The sequence below is a fragment of the Myodes glareolus genome, chromosome 5, assembly GCF_982192425.1.
Source record: "Myodes glareolus chromosome 5, mMyoGla1.1, whole genome shotgun sequence".
In the NCBI taxonomy this organism is placed as follows: domain Eukaryota; kingdom Metazoa; phylum Chordata; class Mammalia; order Rodentia; family Cricetidae; genus Myodes; species Myodes glareolus.
This window is the reverse complement of record NC_142030.1, coordinates 49,695,264-49,716,800: the sequence shown is the minus strand read 5'-3', so window position 1 is coordinate 49,716,800 and position 21,537 is coordinate 49,695,264.

Genomic DNA, 21,537 nt, shown 5'->3' with positions numbered 1-21,537 from the left:
TTTGAAGAAAACTGCGTTATTAGAACAAGCCTCATGACGACATGCAGACAGTTACCTGGCAATGATATAACTATTCATCATATGGCCCGATACTTTTCTAATTTGATATTATTTTCCCAACTCTGCTCATCCCTCAGATATAAGACAACAGAAGGTACAAAGGGTTCGCCTTCCCCCAGTTACACTTGGATTCCATTTCTCTCCTATTTGTGGGTATATTAAGCACCTGTCCAAGCCCTGGAAGTGAGTATGCCAGCCATTGTAGCAATCATTTCCTTCCAAGTTGTATAAAATTAAATCACAGTATAATTCACTGTTCCTGAAACTCTTACTGTGCCAAGGTACTTGTTGAAAGATAAATCTATTTTTGTCTACAAAAAAAGTAGAGGAATGCATAAGCCCCCAGACCTCCCTGAGGAACTATAGGCAGTTAATAGTTAATGGGGGGGGCATAGTCCTCTGGGATGTAGCCCCTGATAAGTGCCGCCTGCTCAAGTAAATAACCCCTAGCCCATGCCCATATAAGGAAACCTAACTAAGTAGAGTGACCACAAGCACAAGCACACACACACACACACACTATGGTGGTTTAAATGAGAATGGCCCCCATAGCGTTATATATTTTGATGCTTATTCCACAGGAGGTGGAACTATTTGGGAGAGATGAAGAGGTGTGGATCTGTTGAAGATATATTACTGGATGGGGCTTTGAGGTTTCAAAAGCCCACACCTTTTTCAGTAAACTCCCTGCCTCCAACTTTTGGGTAAAACATAAGCTGTCAGCTACTGCTTCAGAGTCATGACTGTCTGCCTGCTGCCTTGCTCCTCGCCATGATGAACACAGACAAACCCGCAATCACGAGTCCCAGATTAAACGCTTTCTTCTATTAGGTGATTTGTCCATAGTGTTTTGTTGCAGCCATAGAAAAGTACTAACACACACACCTGCACGCATGCATGCACACACATATGCATGCTCATGCACATGCCAGGAAAGAAGGAACAGGACAAGTTGAGAAGAGGGGACTTGGCAGAAAAAAGGGAGGTGGTCAGAATACATTATATATACAGGATATTATGAAAAATAAGTTTTTTAAAAACATTAAAAAATGAGCACTCTGAGTCCTCCCGAGTATTTGTTCCTCTGTGGATTGCTGTTTGCTCACTACTTTGAAAGTCTTTCATTTGATTGTTCATCCTTTAAAATCCTTTGAAATTCCCCGATTCCATCAACACTACATCATCGCATAGCCACGTGTAGAAATTGCCTTCAGACTTTGGAAGGACGCAGCTGACCTGAGCTGTTGGCCCAGCCTGCCAACGTAAGCTGAAAGTCTACATGCTGTCTGCTCCCCATGGCTGAGTATTCACTGTGACCATGACACCTTTTAGGTAAATCCCAGTGATGCCCAGGAAACCCAGGACAGAGTGAGTTGCGCTGCTCAGTCTTGAGGTTGTTATTTTATGACTTGCTCTTTCATTTAAACTTCAATGTGTGCTTTGCTTTGAAAAATCTGTAACTATTTATGCTCATATCATGGGCCTGAGTCCTCAACCTTGGTAGGTGGAAGCAAGTGCAGAGACTCCTGACTGAAGAGTTGAAAATAATTGACAGCGAGTGTTAAGCCCTAAGACATCTTATCAAAGTCTTGCCAAAGCTCAGAGCATCTTATGGAGGCAGAGGAGGATGAATGGAGGCGCTGAAGGATGAGGGAGAAAGCTGTGCAACGCTGTCTTCTGGGCATCAGAGCTCTATTTCACTCATGGGTTCACAAACAATATTGTTTGTTACATGCCCAAGACGTGCAAAAGATCAGGCCAGTGAAAATTCCAGAATGGATAGATGGGTTTGATGGAGCTCCGGAAGTTCCATCTCTGACAAAGGAGCTATTGACAACTGATAGCAGCTGGGCAAATGACAATCATTCTACAAGTGTTGCCTCTTGTAGGTTCCCAGGCTCCAGTTGAAGGCCCACACTCAAGCCTTCGTAGGCAGCATTAATGGACTTAACGGGGAAGACAAAGAGGAGAGGAGGAGAACAAGAAGGAAGAAGAGGAGGAAGAGTAAGAGACCCCCAAGCTTTGTTTATTTGTGAAAGAGATTGGGTGATATAGCATGTAAAATCTCCAGGCTTTCAGGATTTGGCCAGTTGCATTTTCATAATATAACTTTAAACCTATTATTGTAGTACTCAAATTTCTTGGAATACATACTAAAGGGTAATCAGATTTTTTTTTTAAAAAAAAGTGGAGGACAATAAGTTAAAGCAGAACATTTGGGGGGGGGTATCTGAGAGTGTTAGAGAAGAAAAATGGGATAGATATAATCGTATTTCACTGTGGGAATATGTTACTCTTTTAACCTTCACCTTGTGTTTTAAGAAACGATCTCTTGCTGAACCTGGTGTCTGCTGTTTTGATTAGATTGCCTGACCAGCAAGCCCCCCTCCCATATCTACTTATCTACACCCCCCTCATTACTGTGCTTCCAGACACATACCATCACACCGAGCAGTTTGCATGGGTGCTGAGGATGCAGACAGACACGCACCACCATACTGAAGCAGTTTGATGGGTGCTGAGGATGCAAACAGACATTCACCACCATACAGAGCAGATCCTAGCTCCAAACATGAATATAAAAATAAAGTTGTGGCATTTGACTTTCTGAGCCTGAGTTATCACTCTCTGTATATGTTTCATATCAGTTTTTTCATCTATCTCAAAATATGATATATTATTACATAGAAAAACAGAGTCACACCCAGACCAATGAATATTAGTTATTAAGCCCCTATCATTATTATTATACACTGCTGTTTTTATGCTATCACTGTGTTTTATTTTTTCTAGATATTCTGTGAATTGCCTGAAATTACTCAGTTGGTTTTTCATATATTTTAATAATGCAAATCTCTATATATCTTGCTTTTCAATTTTTTTTTTTGGTAGTAAAGGTGAAATCTTTCCAGCATACTAGAGAAGCATTTTACTGCTTGATGCTACGCTTGCTCCATCCTTTTAAAGATTTTTTATCTTGAAGAGAGATTGTTCAGTGGTTAAGAACAAACACTGATTTTGTAAAGGGCTTGACTACAGTTCCCAACACCATATCCAGTGGCTCCCAACCTCTTACAACGCTAGCTCCAGGAGATCTAGTACTCTATTCTAACCTCTACCTGCGCTAAACCCTTGTGCATTCTCACCCACATTTCCACATATACACACAATAAAAAAGATATACTTAAGATATTATTAAAAGTTTTGGTTTGAGACAGGGAGATGGGGATCTTGTCAAGATACCCAGATAATTTGTGAAGCCACTTTGTGATGTAGAGTGGTTTTGAACTCACTATGCAACCCCAGCAGGTCCTGAACTGATCCTCTAGGTCCAGGTTCCCAAGTAGCTGAATTTGAGACCTGTGCCGTCCTGCCTGGCTCATAATCTCATGATGTTCCTTGTAATTAAAATGTGTTTTGTTCTAAGCCGTAATGTTCTGTTCATCCTTTATGGTATATGCTTCATAAATGACCCTGGTGCTTTACTTGCTTGTTTGTTTGTCTGTTTTTAACTCCTCCAGGTATAAGAGGACTGCTCATCCTTTGACTCTGTAGTACACTTTTAGGCATCTCTTCTTTACTTTTTAAAAAGATTTAACTATTATTGTAATGGTTTGAATGTAAATGGCCTATAGGGAATGTTACTGTTAGAAGGTGTGGCCCTATTAGAGTAGGTGTGGCCTTATTGAAGAAAGTGTGTCACTGGGGGTGAACTACGTGATTTCAGATGCTCAAGCTAGCTCTAACATCACTCTCTCTTCTGCCTGCTGATTCAGATGTAGAACTCTCAGATACTTCTCTAGCACCATGTCTGCCTGTGTGCCATGTTTCCTCCCATGATGATAATAAACTGAATCTCTGAAACTGTAAGTCAGACCCAATGAAATATTTATCTTTATAAAAGTTGCTCTCATCATGGTGTGCCTTCACAGCTATAGAAATCCTAACTATGACAGAGTTGTTATCAGGGACTAGGTTATTGGTGTGATAGGCCTGATTATGTTTTTTCCTAGAGGAATATGGAATTTTTTTTGGACTTTGGACAAGAAAAGCAATTGGACATTTTAAGGATGGGCCATCCTTGTAGGAACATGGGAGGCAGTGGTGTGCTGAGGGTCATTTGAACTGTGGGGGCCCAGCTCAAGAGCTTTCAGAGGAGAAGACTATTTGTACTTCACCCAGAGATCCTTCTTGCAGTATTTTGGCAAAGAATGTGACTATTTTATGCCCTTGTTCCAAAAAAAAAAAATCTGCCTGAGGCTAAATTAAAGAATTATGGACAGAGAACATTTCCAAACAACCTAGCTTTGACTGTGTTTCATGGCTATTAGTGGCCAGTCTTGAGCAGTTCTTTCTAAAGGAAAGGAACAAGCTGAGCAAGGAAAAATACAAAATGTACAGTTTGAAGAGAAAAGGAGGGTTGGGAAGTGTAAATAGTGAAAAAAGAAAAGCCTAATGTTGGATGGGATAAAGGGAGTGGCGACCTCAGAGCAAAATCTCACTCAGCTAAGTTTTCAACTTATAGAAAAGAATTAAAGAAAACCTTAAGGCCAGGTGTAGTGCTGTACATATTTAATGAATATGAAGGTGTTAAGGTGAAGTCTGAATTGGATGCCAGAACCATGGGACACCTGCCAAGGAGAGCTACTAAGAGGGAGTGAAACCAGCCACAGCGAGAGAAAAGTTGTACAGTCAACAAAGCTGAAAGAAGTTGAAGATCTGAAAAGAGTTTTGACATCAGACATGGAGATGCAGAGTTTAGAGTTTTCCCAGCTGGTTTTTGGTCTTGCTTTGATCCAGCATTTCCTCTTTACATTTCCTTTCCTTTGTTTTTGAATGGTAATGTGGGAAGTATGTGATCTGTTTTGTGATTTTTGTTTTACAGGGGTTTACAGTTAAGAGACGGCATGAATCTCAGAAGAGATTTTGAACATGGGATTTTTTAAACATTGTTGATAGTGTGATAGACTATGGAAAATTTTGAAAGCTATCTGAAAGCACATTTGCATTAGGAAAAGGCTATAAGCCTGTGGGAGCTAGGGAGTAGAATGTGATGGTGTTGTAGGAGGCTGCTAGTTAGTTCTCAGTTGCTCAGTCCTGAAATAACCACACAGAAACCATATTATTTGCAATACTGTTTGGCAAATAGCTTAAGCATATTTTTGGCTAACATATGTTAAACTAAGCCATCTCTATTAACTTGTGTATCACCATGAGGCTGTGCCTTACCAGGCAAAGTTCTGGTGTCTGTCTCCATCAGGACTCCATGGCTTCTCTCTTGACTCCACTTTCTTCCTCCCAGCATTCAGTTTAGTTTTTCTCACATACCTCTGCTCTACCCTATCAGATCAAGTCAGTTTCTTTATTAATCAAAGCTATTCACAGCATACAGAGGGGAATCCCACATCATGATGGTTTGAATCAAAGTGGTCCCATAGTCCCATAGAGAATGGCACTATTAAGAAGTATGGCCTTGTTGGAGTGGGTGTGACCTTGTTGGAGGAAGCAAGTTTTAAATGCTCAAGCCAGGCCCATTGTCATTCTCTCTTCCTGATGCCTGTTGATCCAAATGTAGAACTCTCAGCTACCTCTCCAGTACCATATCTGCCTGCATGTGGCCATGTTTCCTGCCATGATGATAGTGGACTTAACCTCTGAAATTGTAAGCCAACACCAATTAAATGCTTTCCCCTATAAGAGTTGCGTGATCATGGTGTCTCTTCACAGCAATAGAAACCCTAACTAAGACACTTATATTTATTTTATGAGTGTTTTACTTGCATGCATGTATGTGCATAGTATGTGTGCAGTGCTTGTGAAGGACAAAAGAGGATCTGGATCCCTGGAACTGGAATCAAGAACAACTATAAGCCACCATGTGGGTGCTAGGAACACAGTATCCCTGGTGCTCTACAAAAATCGAAAGTGCTCTTAACCTCTGAACCATCTCTCCAACCTGTGCAGGGCATCTCTTCTTGAAGTATAATCATTTCATTCTTTGTACATGGTACAGGGTGTTACTTACTTGCATTTGAGAAGTATCTTTTCCATAGCTGCATACCCTATTCAGCCTTGATAACAATAGAGCCACTGTAGGCTTTAAATAAACAAGTGTTAAATTAAGGTGGACAGATGCTAATGAAGTATGGCTATTTTAAGCATTCATAGCAAGATGCTGGTGTGTATTACATGAAAGCCACAAAAAGCAATTTGTAATCTCTCTATCACAGGATCTTGCCTTTTTTGCAGCCTCCACAAAGTTATACTCAATTATTTTGTTTGAGGTGGCCTTGTGGAAATGCATGCACCTCAGAAGATGGATGTATGCTTCAGGAGTTTCTCTAAGGGCACCACAAATCTGAACACCCTCTTGCTTCTTATTAGCCATTTGACATTTGCATAGGATAAATAACGATCAGAGATGGTTTGCCACACAGAAGTAAAAGATAAATGCTGTCCTTGGTAGGCATGACCATCCAAACATTGGCCTAGACACATTTTTTATAATGTGATTTCATGGATATTATTGTACACTTTCAAATGCCAAAGAAGTGGACTGGAAGCATGGTATACAAGGGAGAGTAATAAAGCTTTTCATTTATTTTGATGTCGGATAGAACCCAAAGTTCTCAGTGGGTTTCATTAAATTTGCTGTCCACCCACCAGGATTTGGAGATTACAGACCTAGTGACATCCTGAAATCACCATGCTGCCCCGGATTGAAGCACTTGCCCAAAGCTTAGATTTGTGTTCATTTCTCATCCTCCCACTGAGACAAAGCCTTATAGCATAACCAAGGCATTGTCAGATGACTTCAATACCTAATGACTTACACTCATGGCAACGACTGGAATGGAAGGGGGATCGAGGCTAATCCAGCCCAAGATATTGCTTTGTTAAGTTAATCTTTCAGGTCATGGTTATGGTTCCAGGCACACTGGCTTTCTGAAGGATCTAAAAGTGACTTAGCAAATTGATGGGTGGCTCAAATATAGACAGCCTCTGAGTTCTGTGTCTATTCACTACTGTTTTTCCGGTTTTATTTATTTCCTGTAGGGTCTGCCTTAGATGAGGGGCTGCCAGGAATGTCAGCACTTGAGACTGCAGGATCTTGGGCTTCAGAGCCTACAGTGGAGTGAAGGAGACACCCACCACAATGTACAGTTTGTTTCTCCAAACTTACATAGAAACACTATAAGAAAATATAAGAAACTTGTGTTGGTGGGGATGTGAAACTTTGTTTTGTTTTGCTTTTTAATATTAAAGATGAATGTGCATTTCCCCCTGTATTTTAATTTATCTGGTAGTATGTCTTAAATACTGTAGAACAGACTTCTTAAGAGGCAAAAAAGAAAGGTGCATGGCTTTACTTCTGTAGCTAACAAATAGATGAGTGATACGCAGTAACTATGGATAGGTTGCATTTCTGAAAACAGGGACATGGACAGGTAGGAGGAGAGAAGATGGGTCACGAGAGATCATTACATTTGAGGTGCATGTTCATGAAGGCCCTACATTTGGTCACCTAAGATTATGTGTTAATTCATTGTCATATTGTCAAGATTCAGGGACAAAGACAAAAAGCTTATTAACAATCTTGGACTGCTGTCCCTTCTACATGCTATGTAGCCTGAAGTTTATTTTACTGTATTAGCACACACCACACATATTCATAAATGTATTACTATTGTTTAAAACACTCATTAGTATTTATATAGTAAGAGATTCGTCATTGGATAACAAATTTCTCCAGCTACAGAGGAGCCAAACTTGTGAATGACTCGCTCCAGTATAAAGAAAAGAGTGAACTCTGGTATAGTCCTGATTCCAGGTCAGATCTAGAGTCAATAGACTCAGAAGTCATTTCTTAGAAACCTTCTATCACTCCTCATGAATCAAGGGCAATGCAGTGTGTGGTTTTGGTTAACTGGGGTTGCTCAAAAGTTTTAAGCATAATGTATCTATGATAAAATGGCTGCAGCCTATAGAGCCGTTCTTTGTTCTTAAATTTTATATAGGTGTGTGTGTGTGTGTGTGTGTGTGTGTGTGTGTGTGATTGAATCTTCCCGACAGTCCTGTGTCATTGGTACTTTCATTATATCCATGTCACTAATGAGGACATTAATTCTTAGGAAGGCTGAATAAGTTACCCATACTCTCTCATTTTTTATAAGAGCTGGTGTTTAAGGTATGTTGTCTGTCTCCAAAGCCTATAGGTTTAAACAATGTGGCATGATGTATCTGGTGTAAACTCTTATTGATTCAATTGACTGTGCCATAAGGACAGAGGCACCAAGTAGAGTCGGCTTGGTATGCTATGTGCCCTTCGGTAGCACATGCTGTCTCAAACATGCATCTATATTAAACTAGAATTGAATGGCCATTTGATGATACAGCTTTATAGTAAATATTTGTCCAGAAGAGGATAAAGTGGAAGTTCTGATTATAGTGCGACTTGGAAGCTATTTTATAACGGATCATCTCTTAAGAATACACACGCACACATACATACACATTCTCACTACACACATATATATATTATTATATATGACTATATTTTAAGAATATATATGCATATAAAACAAGGTATTATACAAATTTATATACATCAACTTACACATATACAACATCTATAACAATTTATATATTATATAGATATCAGCTTCACAATAAAAACAACAATGAAGTCAGTTCAGTAACATGGTAAATATTAGCAAGATATATCCCTTTGAGATATATAATTCCTAACACTGTTATCTTTTAAAATCCAAATGTCTTTGGCTGGGATAACTAAGATAACAGACACAACAACAAGTCCAGTGGAACGGTGTTACACGCGCTTTGGGAGCAAGCCTCTTTGACTACAGTTAAGCTACTAATGGAGACCAGCTTAGGAAGAGGGAAGATAAAGCCATGCAAACTATTTAACAAGTGCAAGGCCTCGTCACAGCAGTGGATAAAGGTGTGAGATCTGTATGGGTCATCATTTTCTCCATGCATGCGGTGGCTTGAATAAAAATGGGTGCCATAGGCTCACAGCGAGTGGCATTATTTGAAAGGATTAGAACATGTGAAGTAGGAGTTGGAGTAGGTGTGGCCTTGTCTGAGGAAGTGTGTCACTGGGGCTGAGCTTTGAAGTTTCAGAAGATCAAGTCAGGTTCAGTGCTCTCCCTCCTTCTGCTAATCCAGATGTAGCGCTCTCAGCTCCTTCTCCAGCACCATGGCTGCCTGCATCCTGCCATGATTCCTGCCGTGATAACAGACTAAATCTCTGAACCTACAAGCAAGCGCCTTGTGTATACTCAGCAGTTCATAGAGTTGTTTAAAGAAATGATCTATTCTTTCTGGTTCTGTTAGGGGTTTGTCTGGTTCATAACGTTATCTATCCCCCCTGTTAGAAAACATATCAACACTAATAGGAAGCCAATTTTCTGGATTCCAATGAAATGGACACACCAATGAAATGTTTTTCTATTTAAGTGTTGCTGTGGTCATGGTGTCTCTTCACAGCAATAGAAACCCTAAGACTGTGCAACCAACTGAAAGCTTTTTCTTTTCCTTTTTTTTTTTTTTTTTAGGATTTGACTCCACTCCAGACTTACTGAATTCCTAGCTGAAGATTAGTCCAAGGGAATTTGACTCATCTCTCTGTGTCTTCACTAAACCATGCCCTCTGCTCGTTCCCTTCCTCAATGGACTTTTCTACTTGTGAGACAGCATGACTAAGCAGCAAGCCCAGTTTTGTTCTTAGCTTCAGGTTCAAAGGCAGAGAGCTGTATTTCTTGCATTTCCAGAGCTATGGATTTGGGTTAGCCTCAATTTAGAATACTGGTTTGGACTGATTTTTTCAGACAGTCCTTAATGTGAAGAAGATGAGGTGTCCTATTTCAGGTTTGTGCCATGCACCCTTGAAAACCATGTCATGTCAGGGTAGAAGAGAACTGGCTTCCTTTCATTGTGGGCATGTTTTCCTCTAAAGGGGTAGTTAACGCTGTGTACCAAGAAAATCCCCAACAGAACCAGAATAAGTCATTTCTTTAGACGGATCTATACACTGCTGAGTACAGACTTGGTGCTCTGCCTTGCCCAGAAGAATCTATGATCTTCCAAATGGGAGGTGTGCCAGCTACCTGGCTGATGGGTGCTCAAATATTCTGAGCTTTGCTTTAGCTCCTGTTTTGAAAAATCCCCTCTTGCATAACAATTACTGCTGACAGATTTACTTGGGAGCATGAGTGAGAATTCTCTTTTTACTTAAAGATACAATTGTCTCTGACAGCCAATGTCATCTAAAGTGTCACATGTCACTTCTGACTCTCTGGGAGAACAGCTGAACACAAGGAGAAAGAGTCTGATAACAGCTTTAATTTTTCCACAAAAGAGACAGGAACTTGAAATGTTCGTATTTGAAGGATCCTTACAGGCGGGGTAAAGACTGCATTAGTCAGCGATGTGTTACAACAACCTAAGATAGTCAATTTTTAAAATTTTATCTTTTATTTATTCTTCACTCATATAATACATCCCTAAAAATCCTCCCTCCTTCTTGGGATTTCCCAAGCTCCTACTATGGTTTGTGTGTGGGTCTCTGCATCTGCTCCCATCACTTACTGGATGACGTCTCTCTGATGACGATTTGCTAAGCTCTCATATATGAGTATAGAAAGATATCATTAGGAAATTTTTCTTTTTTACCAGTCTGATTTGGCTCTATCCTAGGTCTCTGGGCAATCCAGCCCCTGGCAGTGTCAGTGGTAAACTCCCTACCATGGCATGGGTCTCAAGTTGGGCTGGTCAATGGCTGACCACTGACACAAGTTCTGGGCAGCATTTACTCCAACACATCTTGCAGGAATGACAAATGGTTGGTCAAAGGTTTTGTGATTGGGTTGGTGTCCCAGCACCTCCAATGGAAGGAAACCTTGCCCAGTTACAAAAGATGGCTGCTTCAGGCATCATATCCTTCATTACGAGAAGTCTTCCCTATGTTCACCCTTGTAGTCTCCAAAGAGTTTTCATTGCATTAAGTTTCCACCTCATTCCCCAAATTGCCCCCCAATTTCAGTTCTTTCTCTGTCAATCCTACCCTCCCCCACCTGATCCCTCTTGTTCCCATCCACATCCACCTTTCACCCACCTGTGAAATCTATCTCTCTTTCTCAGGGAGATCCATGTGTACTCCTTTGACCCCTTGACCTTATTATTTACCCTCTCTGGGCCTGCAGATTGTAGCATGATTATCTTTTATTTTACAGCTAATATCCTCTTACAAGTAAGTACATATCTTTATTGTCTTTCTGGGTCTGGGTTACCTCACTTAGGGTGGATTTTTTTTTCCAGCTCCATCCATTTGCCTTCAAATTTCCTGATGCCATTGTTTTTAAGAGCTGAGTAATACTCCATTGTGTAAATGCACCACATTTTCTTTGTCTATTCCTTGGTTCAGGGGCATCTAGGTTGTTTCCAGTTTCTGATAAACTGCCATATTGATGTCCAAAATGACTGTACAAGTTTGCACTCCCAGTAGCAATGGAGGAGTGTTCCCCTGGCTCACCAGCAGGAGCTGTCACTTGTGCTTTTGATCTTAGCCCTTCTGACAGATATAATATGGGATGGCAAGGTCTTTTTGATTTGCATTTCCCTGATGACTAAGGATGTTCTACATTTCTTTAAGTGTTTCTCAGTCATTTAAAATACCTCTGTTGAGAAATCTCTGCTTAGATCAATACCCATTTTTAAAAATCAGCTTATGTGGTTTGTAGATATCTAGTTTCTTGACTTCTTTATATATTTTGAATATTAGCCCATTGTCAGATGTGGAGTTGGTGGAAATCTTTCCCATTCTATAGTCTGCTGTTTTGTCTTATTGACTATGTGTCCTTTGCTTTACAGAAGCTTTTCAGTTTCATGAGGCCCCATTTACTAAATGGCATTCATAGTGCCTGCGCTATTGAGAAAATTGTCTCCTGTGTCAATGCTTTCAAGGCTATTTCCTACTTTCTCTTCTATCAGATTCAGTGTATCTCATTCTATGATGAGTTCTTTGATGCACATGGACTTGAGTTTTGTGCAGAGTGATAGATCTGGAACTATTTACATTCTTCTACATACAATTTTGTTGAGAATTTTTTTCTTCCATTGTTTATTTCTGCCTTCTTTAGCAAAAGTCAGGTGTCCATAGGTGTGAGGATTTAAATCTGGGTCTTCAATTAGATTCCACTGATCAACCTGTTTATTTTTAAGCCAATACCATGCAGATTTTTTTATTACTATAGCTTCATAGTAGAACTTGATATCGGGGATGGTGATAACTCCAGAAGTTCTTTTATTGCATAGGATTGTTTCAGCTATACTGAGCTTTTTGTTTTTCAATATGAAGTTGAGTATTGTTCTTCCAAGCTCTGTAGAGAATGTGTTGGAATTTTGATGGGGATTTCATTAAATCTGTAGGTTGCTTTTGATAAGATGGCCATATTTTCTATGTTAATGCTAGGGAACCATGAGCATAGGAGGTCTTTCCATCTTCTCATAGCTTCTTCAACTTTTTTCTTCAAATTCTTGAAGTTATTGTCATATAAGTCTCTTCCTTTGTTAGAGTTACACTAAGATATTTTGTATTAATTGTGGCTACTGTGAAGGGTGTTATTGCCCTGATTTTTTCTTAGTCCATTTGTGGTTTGTATATAGGAGTATATCAATAGATTCAATATAGGATAATCTGTCAATGTAATCCATCATATAAACAAACTGAAAGAAAAAGCCACAGGATCATCTCAATAGATGCTGAAGAAGCCTTTGACAAAATTCAACACCCTTCATGAAAAAAGTATTGGAGAGATCAGGGATACTAGGGACGTACCTAAACATAATAAAGGCAATATACAATAACCCAATAGCCAATACCATGTTAGATGGAAAAAACACAAAGCAATCCTCTAAAATCAGAAACAATCCTTTACTCTGAGGTAGTATCTAGTATTGATTTTGAGGTGTGTTTCTTATATGAAGCTGAAAGACTGATCCTATTTTCATATCCATTCAGTTAGGCTGAGACTTTTTATTGGCAAATGGAGCCCTTTATTATATCTTCAATTTCTGAGATTCACTCTTCCATCTCTTGTATTCTGTGGTGATGCTTCCTGTCCACTTATCTAGATTTTCAATTTCTAGGATTCCCTCAGCCTGTTTTCTCTATTAATATTTCCATTTCCACATCTTGAACAGTCTTATTTGTTTCCTTCAACTGTTTTTTTTCCTCAGTTTTATCAAGGGACTTATCCATTTCCTCAAATTACTTTGTGATGTTTTCCTGAATTGCTCTAAGGGATTTATGCACTTCCTCTCTAAGCACCTCTATCATCTTTATACAGTAAGCTTTAAGGTCATTTTCTTATGCTTCAGCTGGGTTGGAGTATTTAGGAGTTGTCATAATAAAAGAGGTGGGATCTGGTAGTGTTGTATTGCCCTGACTGTTGCTGACTGTGTTCTTACACCGGCACCTAGGCGTCTGGGTGTGGAGTGGTTATAGGACTAAGCGCCGATTTCTGAGTTGGTCTTTATTCGATGGGTGCTTTGCTCCTTTGTTTTTCTTTCCTCTTTGGTCTTCTGGTCTTTGTGGTCTGGATTTCTGGCACTTTGTATGAGCAGCAAGGAGTCTCTGTCCATGTTGAGGGCTGAACTTCTGGTGGTTACTTCGCCTTTGGTCCACCAGTGATTCTCTGTCCGAGTTGGGAAGTGGGACACAGTGACAATGGTGGACGATTGGGTATAATGTCATGGAGGTACTGAGAGGGTGGAGGAGGGCCGCAGGTAGGTAGGTCTTTAGAGTTCTAGGGACCAGTGAGGTCTCTGGTCAGCAGGAAGTCTCTACCTGAGTTCACCTAGCTGTTCTTCTGATTGGTGTGGCCTGGAACTGAGCAGTGCATATCTGCCTGAGGTGGGGCTGGGGCACAGCAGCAGGTTGGGGTGGGGTGCGAAGGAGTAGTGGTGGGTTTGAACTTGATTCATGAGAAGGTCCTAAGGGCAGGTGGGCCTGTTATCTGTTCTTCTGCCTTGAGACTTTTTTTAAGAGAAGGTTTAATTTTGGTTTGGTTCTGGTTCTGGAGATACCAGTCCAACGCCAGGTGTGTGCTCTTGCTTTTGGTCCTATGACAAGGACCCACAGAGCATAGTGGAACATGGGAAGGAAGGAAGAAATAGGAAGTGGAGGGGATAAGGTCTTGGGAACCCCTGCTTTAGCATGCTATCAATGACCTAATCCACTGGCTTCTACATCTTAGAAGTGCTAGCATATCTCAATAATGACTAACTGAGGACCAATCTTCTGACACAGGTTTAAGTAAAAGCACCATCTTTCTTCAATGTTATACAGTCTATGTACCTTTCTATCATCAGATACCATACCTGGACTTCAAATGACTTTTTTTTAACACATCACCATATAAGCACCAAAAAGGCAGACATTAAGTCTTGATGTTTACTTTGTGTTTTTTAACTAGAATTTTATGGGCATACAGTTAAATATGTAATAGTCTACAGTATAAATAAAGATATATTAAACGGCTGAGCAATTTAACACATATGAAAATATTAAATGAAATTTACAGCTCTTATGATTGTATATGTATGTATGTGTCTGAATAACTAGCTAATTTGTGTCATTTTTGTCTGTTGCTCAGAATAGAAATTGATCAGAGAATTTGTATAAGTTCTGACAGGAAATCAATATCATGACCAAAATGTAGTGTGAGCACATTTTAAAAATTGCTTAAAGAAGCTATTTGTTCCTCTTAAATATCTTCCCTCTTAAGAATGTTTTTTCATTTTATTGGGCAATTTTTGTTTTCAGGCCAGTTTAACATTCTCATTTTGATTTCATACCTCACAACAAGGAACGTTTGAGCAACAAAGAAGAAATGGAGGCCCAGTGGATAAGACGATTTCCTCATAATCAATTCCAACAAGTAGTGACAACAAGCTTTTACCTGATCAGATCTCAAGTCTGGTGTGTGTCTCTATTGAGGAGCATTCGGGGCACTGGCAGAGCCTGTGAGGTCTGGGCTACTCTTCTTCCATCTGCTCGACTTTATGAGGGACTTTTACTCAACATTGTTGATGCCTAGGAACAGACAGGCATGATATATTCCACAATTATGATGGATACTTATACTTAGTGTAGACGTGGTTGTTGGTTTCTTAGTTCTTCTTTATAGACATAAGCTCTTGAAATGGACCAAGATACTATAGATCATTATAAAAAAAATTCTTCAAAATCTTGAACTCTTGGAGCTCTAAGTTTTTTTCTTTTTCTTTTTATTGAGCTCTACATATTTCTCTGCTCCCTTCCCTGCCTCCCTCCTCCCCTTCAACCCTCTCCCAAAGTCCTCATGCTCCCATTTTACTCAGGAGATCTTGTCTTTTTCTACTCCCCATGTAGATTGGTTCTAGGTTTTCTAGAGTGAATAAGGTCATTGACACAGCCTTTGACTTGGACAAGGACATCAGAAATAAGAATAGGAAGATAAAATATTTTAAGAACATGGAGGATCCCACATCTCTGTCTTAGCATCTAATATGGCATGCTTTCTCCTAATTTTTCAATCCTTGATGGTCGGACTTCTTAATTGAAGTGGTTGAGGAAAATAGTATTTTTGAATTCAGCATAATTTTGCTGCACAATTTTCAGAAGTGTCTTTGCTCTGTGGGTTTAGTCATCAACAATAGCCACAATATTGATAGTGTCTTGTAAAAGTAGATATGTAAGTCCAACTGGTGTTTCCCTTAAATAAGCTCACAAAAGGTTCTCAAAAGTTTTACTATTTATCATGTGTTTCATTCATTTCTCAGGTTGCAAGCAGATACAGAAAGTATGTGTACAATTTAGATCTAGAGGCACTGCTCCAGATTCTTAATTTCCTCCTCTCTTCCAGGCTTCTGGGCTTGGGCTTTTTATTTTTAATATAAGGAACTGATTCTTCATGGAGTCAGTTCAACAAAGTGAGTTAGGTAGGATGATGTAGGTTTAATACATAAGGAAGAAAGGAAGACATGTGATCTTACTGAGTTAGATGTTCTTTTTGACCTTCTTTGGCATAGCAATTTTGTCTGTACATTTTATTCCCACTGTACAGAGACTACCTGTCAATACCAGAATCTCAACATATATTTGAATGAGGCATAAAAAGAAATGGCATATGTGAAAACAGCTACCATTTATGGTTTGCCTATCAAGAGCCAATTGTGCCTCTTACGTGGATGACTTTATCTTCATTCATGCTGGGCAATCGTACCATAATTATCTCTTTTCACAGATGAAGAAAACCTGGTGAACTAAATGACTAGCTTAAGATGACAGAGATAGTATGTATGTGAGCTGAGATGGTGATAAAGGACCACAGATACGGAAGTCAGTTTCCATAGCCACTACAAGCATTCAAAACAAGGCTTCAAGAGAGCAGTAAGTCTTGGGAGAAACGGAGTTTCAAAGATACTGAGTATCATCTCAAATTCTCTCTCTCTTTTTCTCTAGCTCTCTTATCTCACTCTCACCTCCTTCTTTTGTCTCTTCTGTTGGTCATGCTCATGATCTTATATTGCTTTTATTAATTTTATTCCTTCTCACGAATTACCTATATTTCCTCTTTTCTCCATTCAGACTGAGTTCGGCTTCCTTGTGGGTTTCCTTCTTCAAACCTCAGAGTCCCCATCCTTCTCGCATCACAGGGGACATTTAGGACATTTAGGGACATTTGTACCCCAACCCCTCCACATTTAAAATGGTCTGTTTAATAGCTTAATCTTCTGTTTTCACCATCAAACATCTCCTATTGAGTTTTCTCATTCAAGTTCATTATGATAAGACTCCACGGGGCCAGGTATTAGAAAAGGCTATGCTTTTGGAAAGGCAGACATGCACTGATGGCCTTGCTGGGTGGGAACAGCAGTGGCAAAAACCTCAGAGAGGCTACACAGAATGAATGAATGGTTTTCCCTAGAAGCTAGGGATGGACCCACTACCATATGAAGACCGTGGAATTCATCTTAGTTGGGGAAGAAGTTTTAGGAGAAAGTCTGGAACCTTCTCTCAGAAGAAGCTGACCTTGTGGTTAGACCTACAAATTTTACTATGAGAGCTAGGACGGCTGGGTTGGATTTTGAGTCCAAAGAGAGAACAAAGCTTCCATCTTTCTATTCTGATTTCCAGCAGCTTTATTATGAATGAGGCCACTGACAGCAAGGAAAGTGACACCATCTCCCATGATTCACTACAGCATCCCTACTTCATGGGCTCAGTGGGGCAGCAGTGTCACAGATGAAAAGAACCACTGAGCTGGGACAGAATCACTGAGTGCTGCATGCAAACCCAGCTTCCTCAGATCCCAAAGATGGCTAGATGGGTTCTGTTGCCAGTGCAAAGCACAATCCCTTAAAGGGAAAAATTAATGTCTCACAGAAAATGCAATCAGAATGGCAGTCTTATTCTTTCCAATCTCAGAGATAAAAGAGGCCAGTTATCTAGAGGAAATGTGTTTTATAAACTCTATTTGGGGCTGTGAAGATAATTCAGTCAGTAAGGTGACTGCCACACAAACAAAAAGGATCCAGGTTCTGGTCACCAGCACCACATAAAAGCTGGGCAGGAGAAAAGCTGTCAGCCATGCTCTAAGACAGGGCGGTAATACAGGATGTAGACAGGAAATACTGTCCCTGCTGGGTGTAACACCGGGGAGCAGTTATTTTGGGTGTGTGACTGTACTGGTACAGAGCAAAGATAGTCTGAAAACACTTTCTATCCCAGAGGAGTGAAGGACAGGTCCTTGAGAGTGTTCTGTCCTTTCGTAAGGGCCTAATGGTTGCTTGCCCAAGAATTCAAGCTGCTCAGTGTTCTGGATTTAACCTAACACCCCAACCTCCATTTTCTGCTAATTAAGCCCTCCAGCTTATATAGCCACAAAGATATTCTTATTTCCCCAATGTCTGGGCTCCTTAACTTTTTATCTTACCTCTCAATATTCGTCTTTTATGCCATGGATGTTTGAGCTCCGAGAAAGCCTATTAAATTATCTGCAAGGGCAAATGTGTGACATTAAGTGCCAGGTGAGTTTTCAGGAGAATTGATCATTTCCTCAGCTGCTATGGGTGGAAATCTACCGAGTGACTACTGCATTCATAAAAAAAGAAGGTATTTGACAAACGTAGCTGGTTATTTTTATACACTTTCTCTATTGCCTGATAAGTAGGCGTGAGGGAGGTGGAATTTATCTAAATATTTGTAACGTGCATGACATTGAGCCCATAGGTGGAATGATTTATGAAGCCAGCAAAGCTTTCTCTCTCCAGAAAACAGATGTTAGTAAGTTCAGTGGTTAGCAATATCAGTTTGAGGGGTCACACCCAGCTGGGTTTGATTCCTGATTGTCCCATTTATTTGGGCAAATTTCCATGCCTCCATTTTCTCAAGGTAATCCAGCCATCTGGTCTACCTCTTGTTGCTCTGTTAAGATGGGTGGTATTTCCAGGGTGTTTTTCACGGTCTCTGATGAAGAATGGGCTGGTAGTTAGTAAGTGGCAATAATTATGACAGATGGAAAACAGATGATGTCAAGAGAACTCAAGCAAGCATAGCAAGCATAGCCAAAAACTCCCAGTGACTTTTTCAGTGGTATTTGTCTACTCATTTTATCTTAGCCTGGTGTTTGGATTGCATCTTTTCTATTAGTTGACTAGCAGAAAATGAGTTGCTTAAAATTTGCATATTCATCACTGTGAAATGTGATAGGATTGCATAGGATTGTTGTTGCTACCTTATTTAGGTTTTTCACTGTTCAGTCTTGAGCAGAATTTGTGCCCCTAGGAGAAAAGAGGAAGAAGAAAATTAAGTTCCAGACTTCCCTGGGTGCTGAGGTGAAGTCAATTGAAATTCAAAATGTTGCTATGACAGCCAAGAGTTGAATGTCTGAGAATGAAACACTGAAGGGGATATGGCTTTTTTTTTTTAATCTATCCACATCAATATTTCTGCTACTAAGGGTGATGCTTAACTTTACTTAGGTCAGGGGTTCTTACGCTGAGATAAAGCAGGGCCCAAGAGCTCAGTTAATCTCCTTTCTTTGTGTCTTTCTTATTATGGAGAGGACGGTCCATAAACTATGTTGAGGAGTTGAAAAGCTGAAGAATCAACACTGCTTTTGTAGAGGACCCAAGGTCTATTCCCAGAACCCGCATTAGCTGCCTCATGAGATCCTGAAACACCAGATGTCAAGGATCTGACACCTCTAGCCTCACAGGCAGGGACGTTGACACTCAGGTACACATATCCACCTATGTGGGCATAATTAAAAATAATAAAATAAATCTTTTTTAAAAGTATGGAGTTCATTATTTGTTGCTGCTGAACATGGTGCCTGCCCTGGAATGGCTGATAAACTCAGTGTCACTTCATTGGAAAAAACTGATTGGCCATCTCTGAGCAGGTATAAATGACAGTTCAGTGGTTAGCCCTTATGCTAGTGACTAGGTTTTCATTTATTCATTCATCATCCATTCCATCGTTTTAAAAACTATAACAAAATAAAATAGAAAATGAAACAAAAACTACCACATCAAAGTTGGACAAAAAAAGCCAGTAGAGGGAAAGGAGCCCAAGAGAAGGCATAAGAGTCAGAGACCAATCAGCTGCACACTCAGGAATCCCACAAAAGCACTAAACTTGAAGTCATACTACATACACAGAGAACCCTGTGCTTGTTGCTTCAATCTCTGTGAGTTCATGTAAGCTGTGCTCATGATGATCTGACCTAGAAGGCCTTATATTCTTGGTGTCCTCAGTCCCTTTGGCTCTTTCTTTCGCTTCCTCTTCTGAAGGGAATCCCTGAGCTCTGATGGGAGGAATTTGATGGAGACATCCCATTTACAGCTGAGTGTTCCAAGGTCTCCCATCCTCTGTGTAATGTCTGGCTGCAGATGTCTTGTTTGTTTTCAGAACTCACACTGACTGCCTCTTAAGTGCTTATAGCACTGGATCAAGGATTCAATAACTTTGGCCTCCACAGACAGGTACGCTGGCCCTCATGTACACATACCCACATATATGTGCGTAATTAAAAATAGTAAGATAAATTTTTCACACACGTGCGCACGCGCGCACACACACACACACACACACACACACACACACACTGTGTTGCTTGAGATGAGCCATTGACTGGAGGCAAATAGAGTTCCCCCGCTGTTCCTCTAAATGCTAAAGTCTCCTCACCTCCAGCTGAAAATGGAGCCGCCATGTTCCCATCACTGGACTCCTGGAGTTAAGAGAAGGAATGCAAAACATGATGTTTGGTAAGGTTTAGCTTCTACTGTTAACTCAGAAAGGAAAGCTGCAGCTCACACGCTTTCCTTGGGCTGGAGATTCTTGAAGAAACAGCTGTGGGGTGAGACAGCACTGGGCTGGAAACCCAGTTTCCAGCAGGGCTCCATCCACTGTACTGCTGTCCACCAGAGCTGCCATGGCTTTCACCTGTAGTCTGCCAAATAAAGGTGAATGAAGATGCAGGCAAGAAGAGGACATGTTTTACTCCCTCTCTTTCCTGAATCCAGGCCAAGCACGTAGCTGTCTGCGAGAGCTTCAAAGTCTTAAAAATCTGATCAGTTGCAGCACCAACAGTTAAAAAGTGCCAGGCTACCCACAACTGTCCTGACTCTGACAACCATTGATCAGTTGAAGTTCAGTGCTTTGAGATGTGTGCTGGGAGCTGTTCTGGGATAAGGGACTGGCTGGGTGTGCTTGTCCTTCCATGAGGAAAACCAGAATGCTTGCTAGGGATCATTCCAGCAAGAATCCACAGACAAGGGCTCTGCCCTTTCACAGTTCCCTATGGTTCCTGTCCAAATCTCTTATTTCATTTTAGAAGGTTTACAGATACTGATTCCATGATGCGAATTGCCTAAAAAGCTTGATACGCAGAACAGAGTAGAATCAATACTGTACTTCATTTATCTTTGTAGCTTCCTGGCTGTAGCATCAAACTTAATAATACCTTTTCAATTTTCAAATTTCATCCAATGTTCCATTTGCATGTTCCTCTTTATAAAGAGACTGTCTGGTGTGATGGACTATGTCCACCACTTAGATGAGACCACGGTGGCCCAAAGAGAAGAAAGACATTTCATGGACTCCTATTTATGCTTGATAGTTTATAGTAGTATGTGTGTGTGTGTGTGTGTGTGTGTGTGTGTGTGTGTGTGAGAGAGAGAGAGAGAGAGAGAGAGAGAGAGAGAGAGAGAGAGAGAGAGAGAGGAACATCTATCCACTTTAGAAGCTGGGATGCTTCATGCCAATTGTCAATTGATTGAACTGAGAGATACCTAAGAAATCAGTAAAGCCTCCTTCTAGATTTGCCTAGGAGGGTGTTTCTGGAAATGATTAAGTCATGACGGCCTGGGCTTTGTCACTGGCTTAATTCATGAAAGAATTAAATT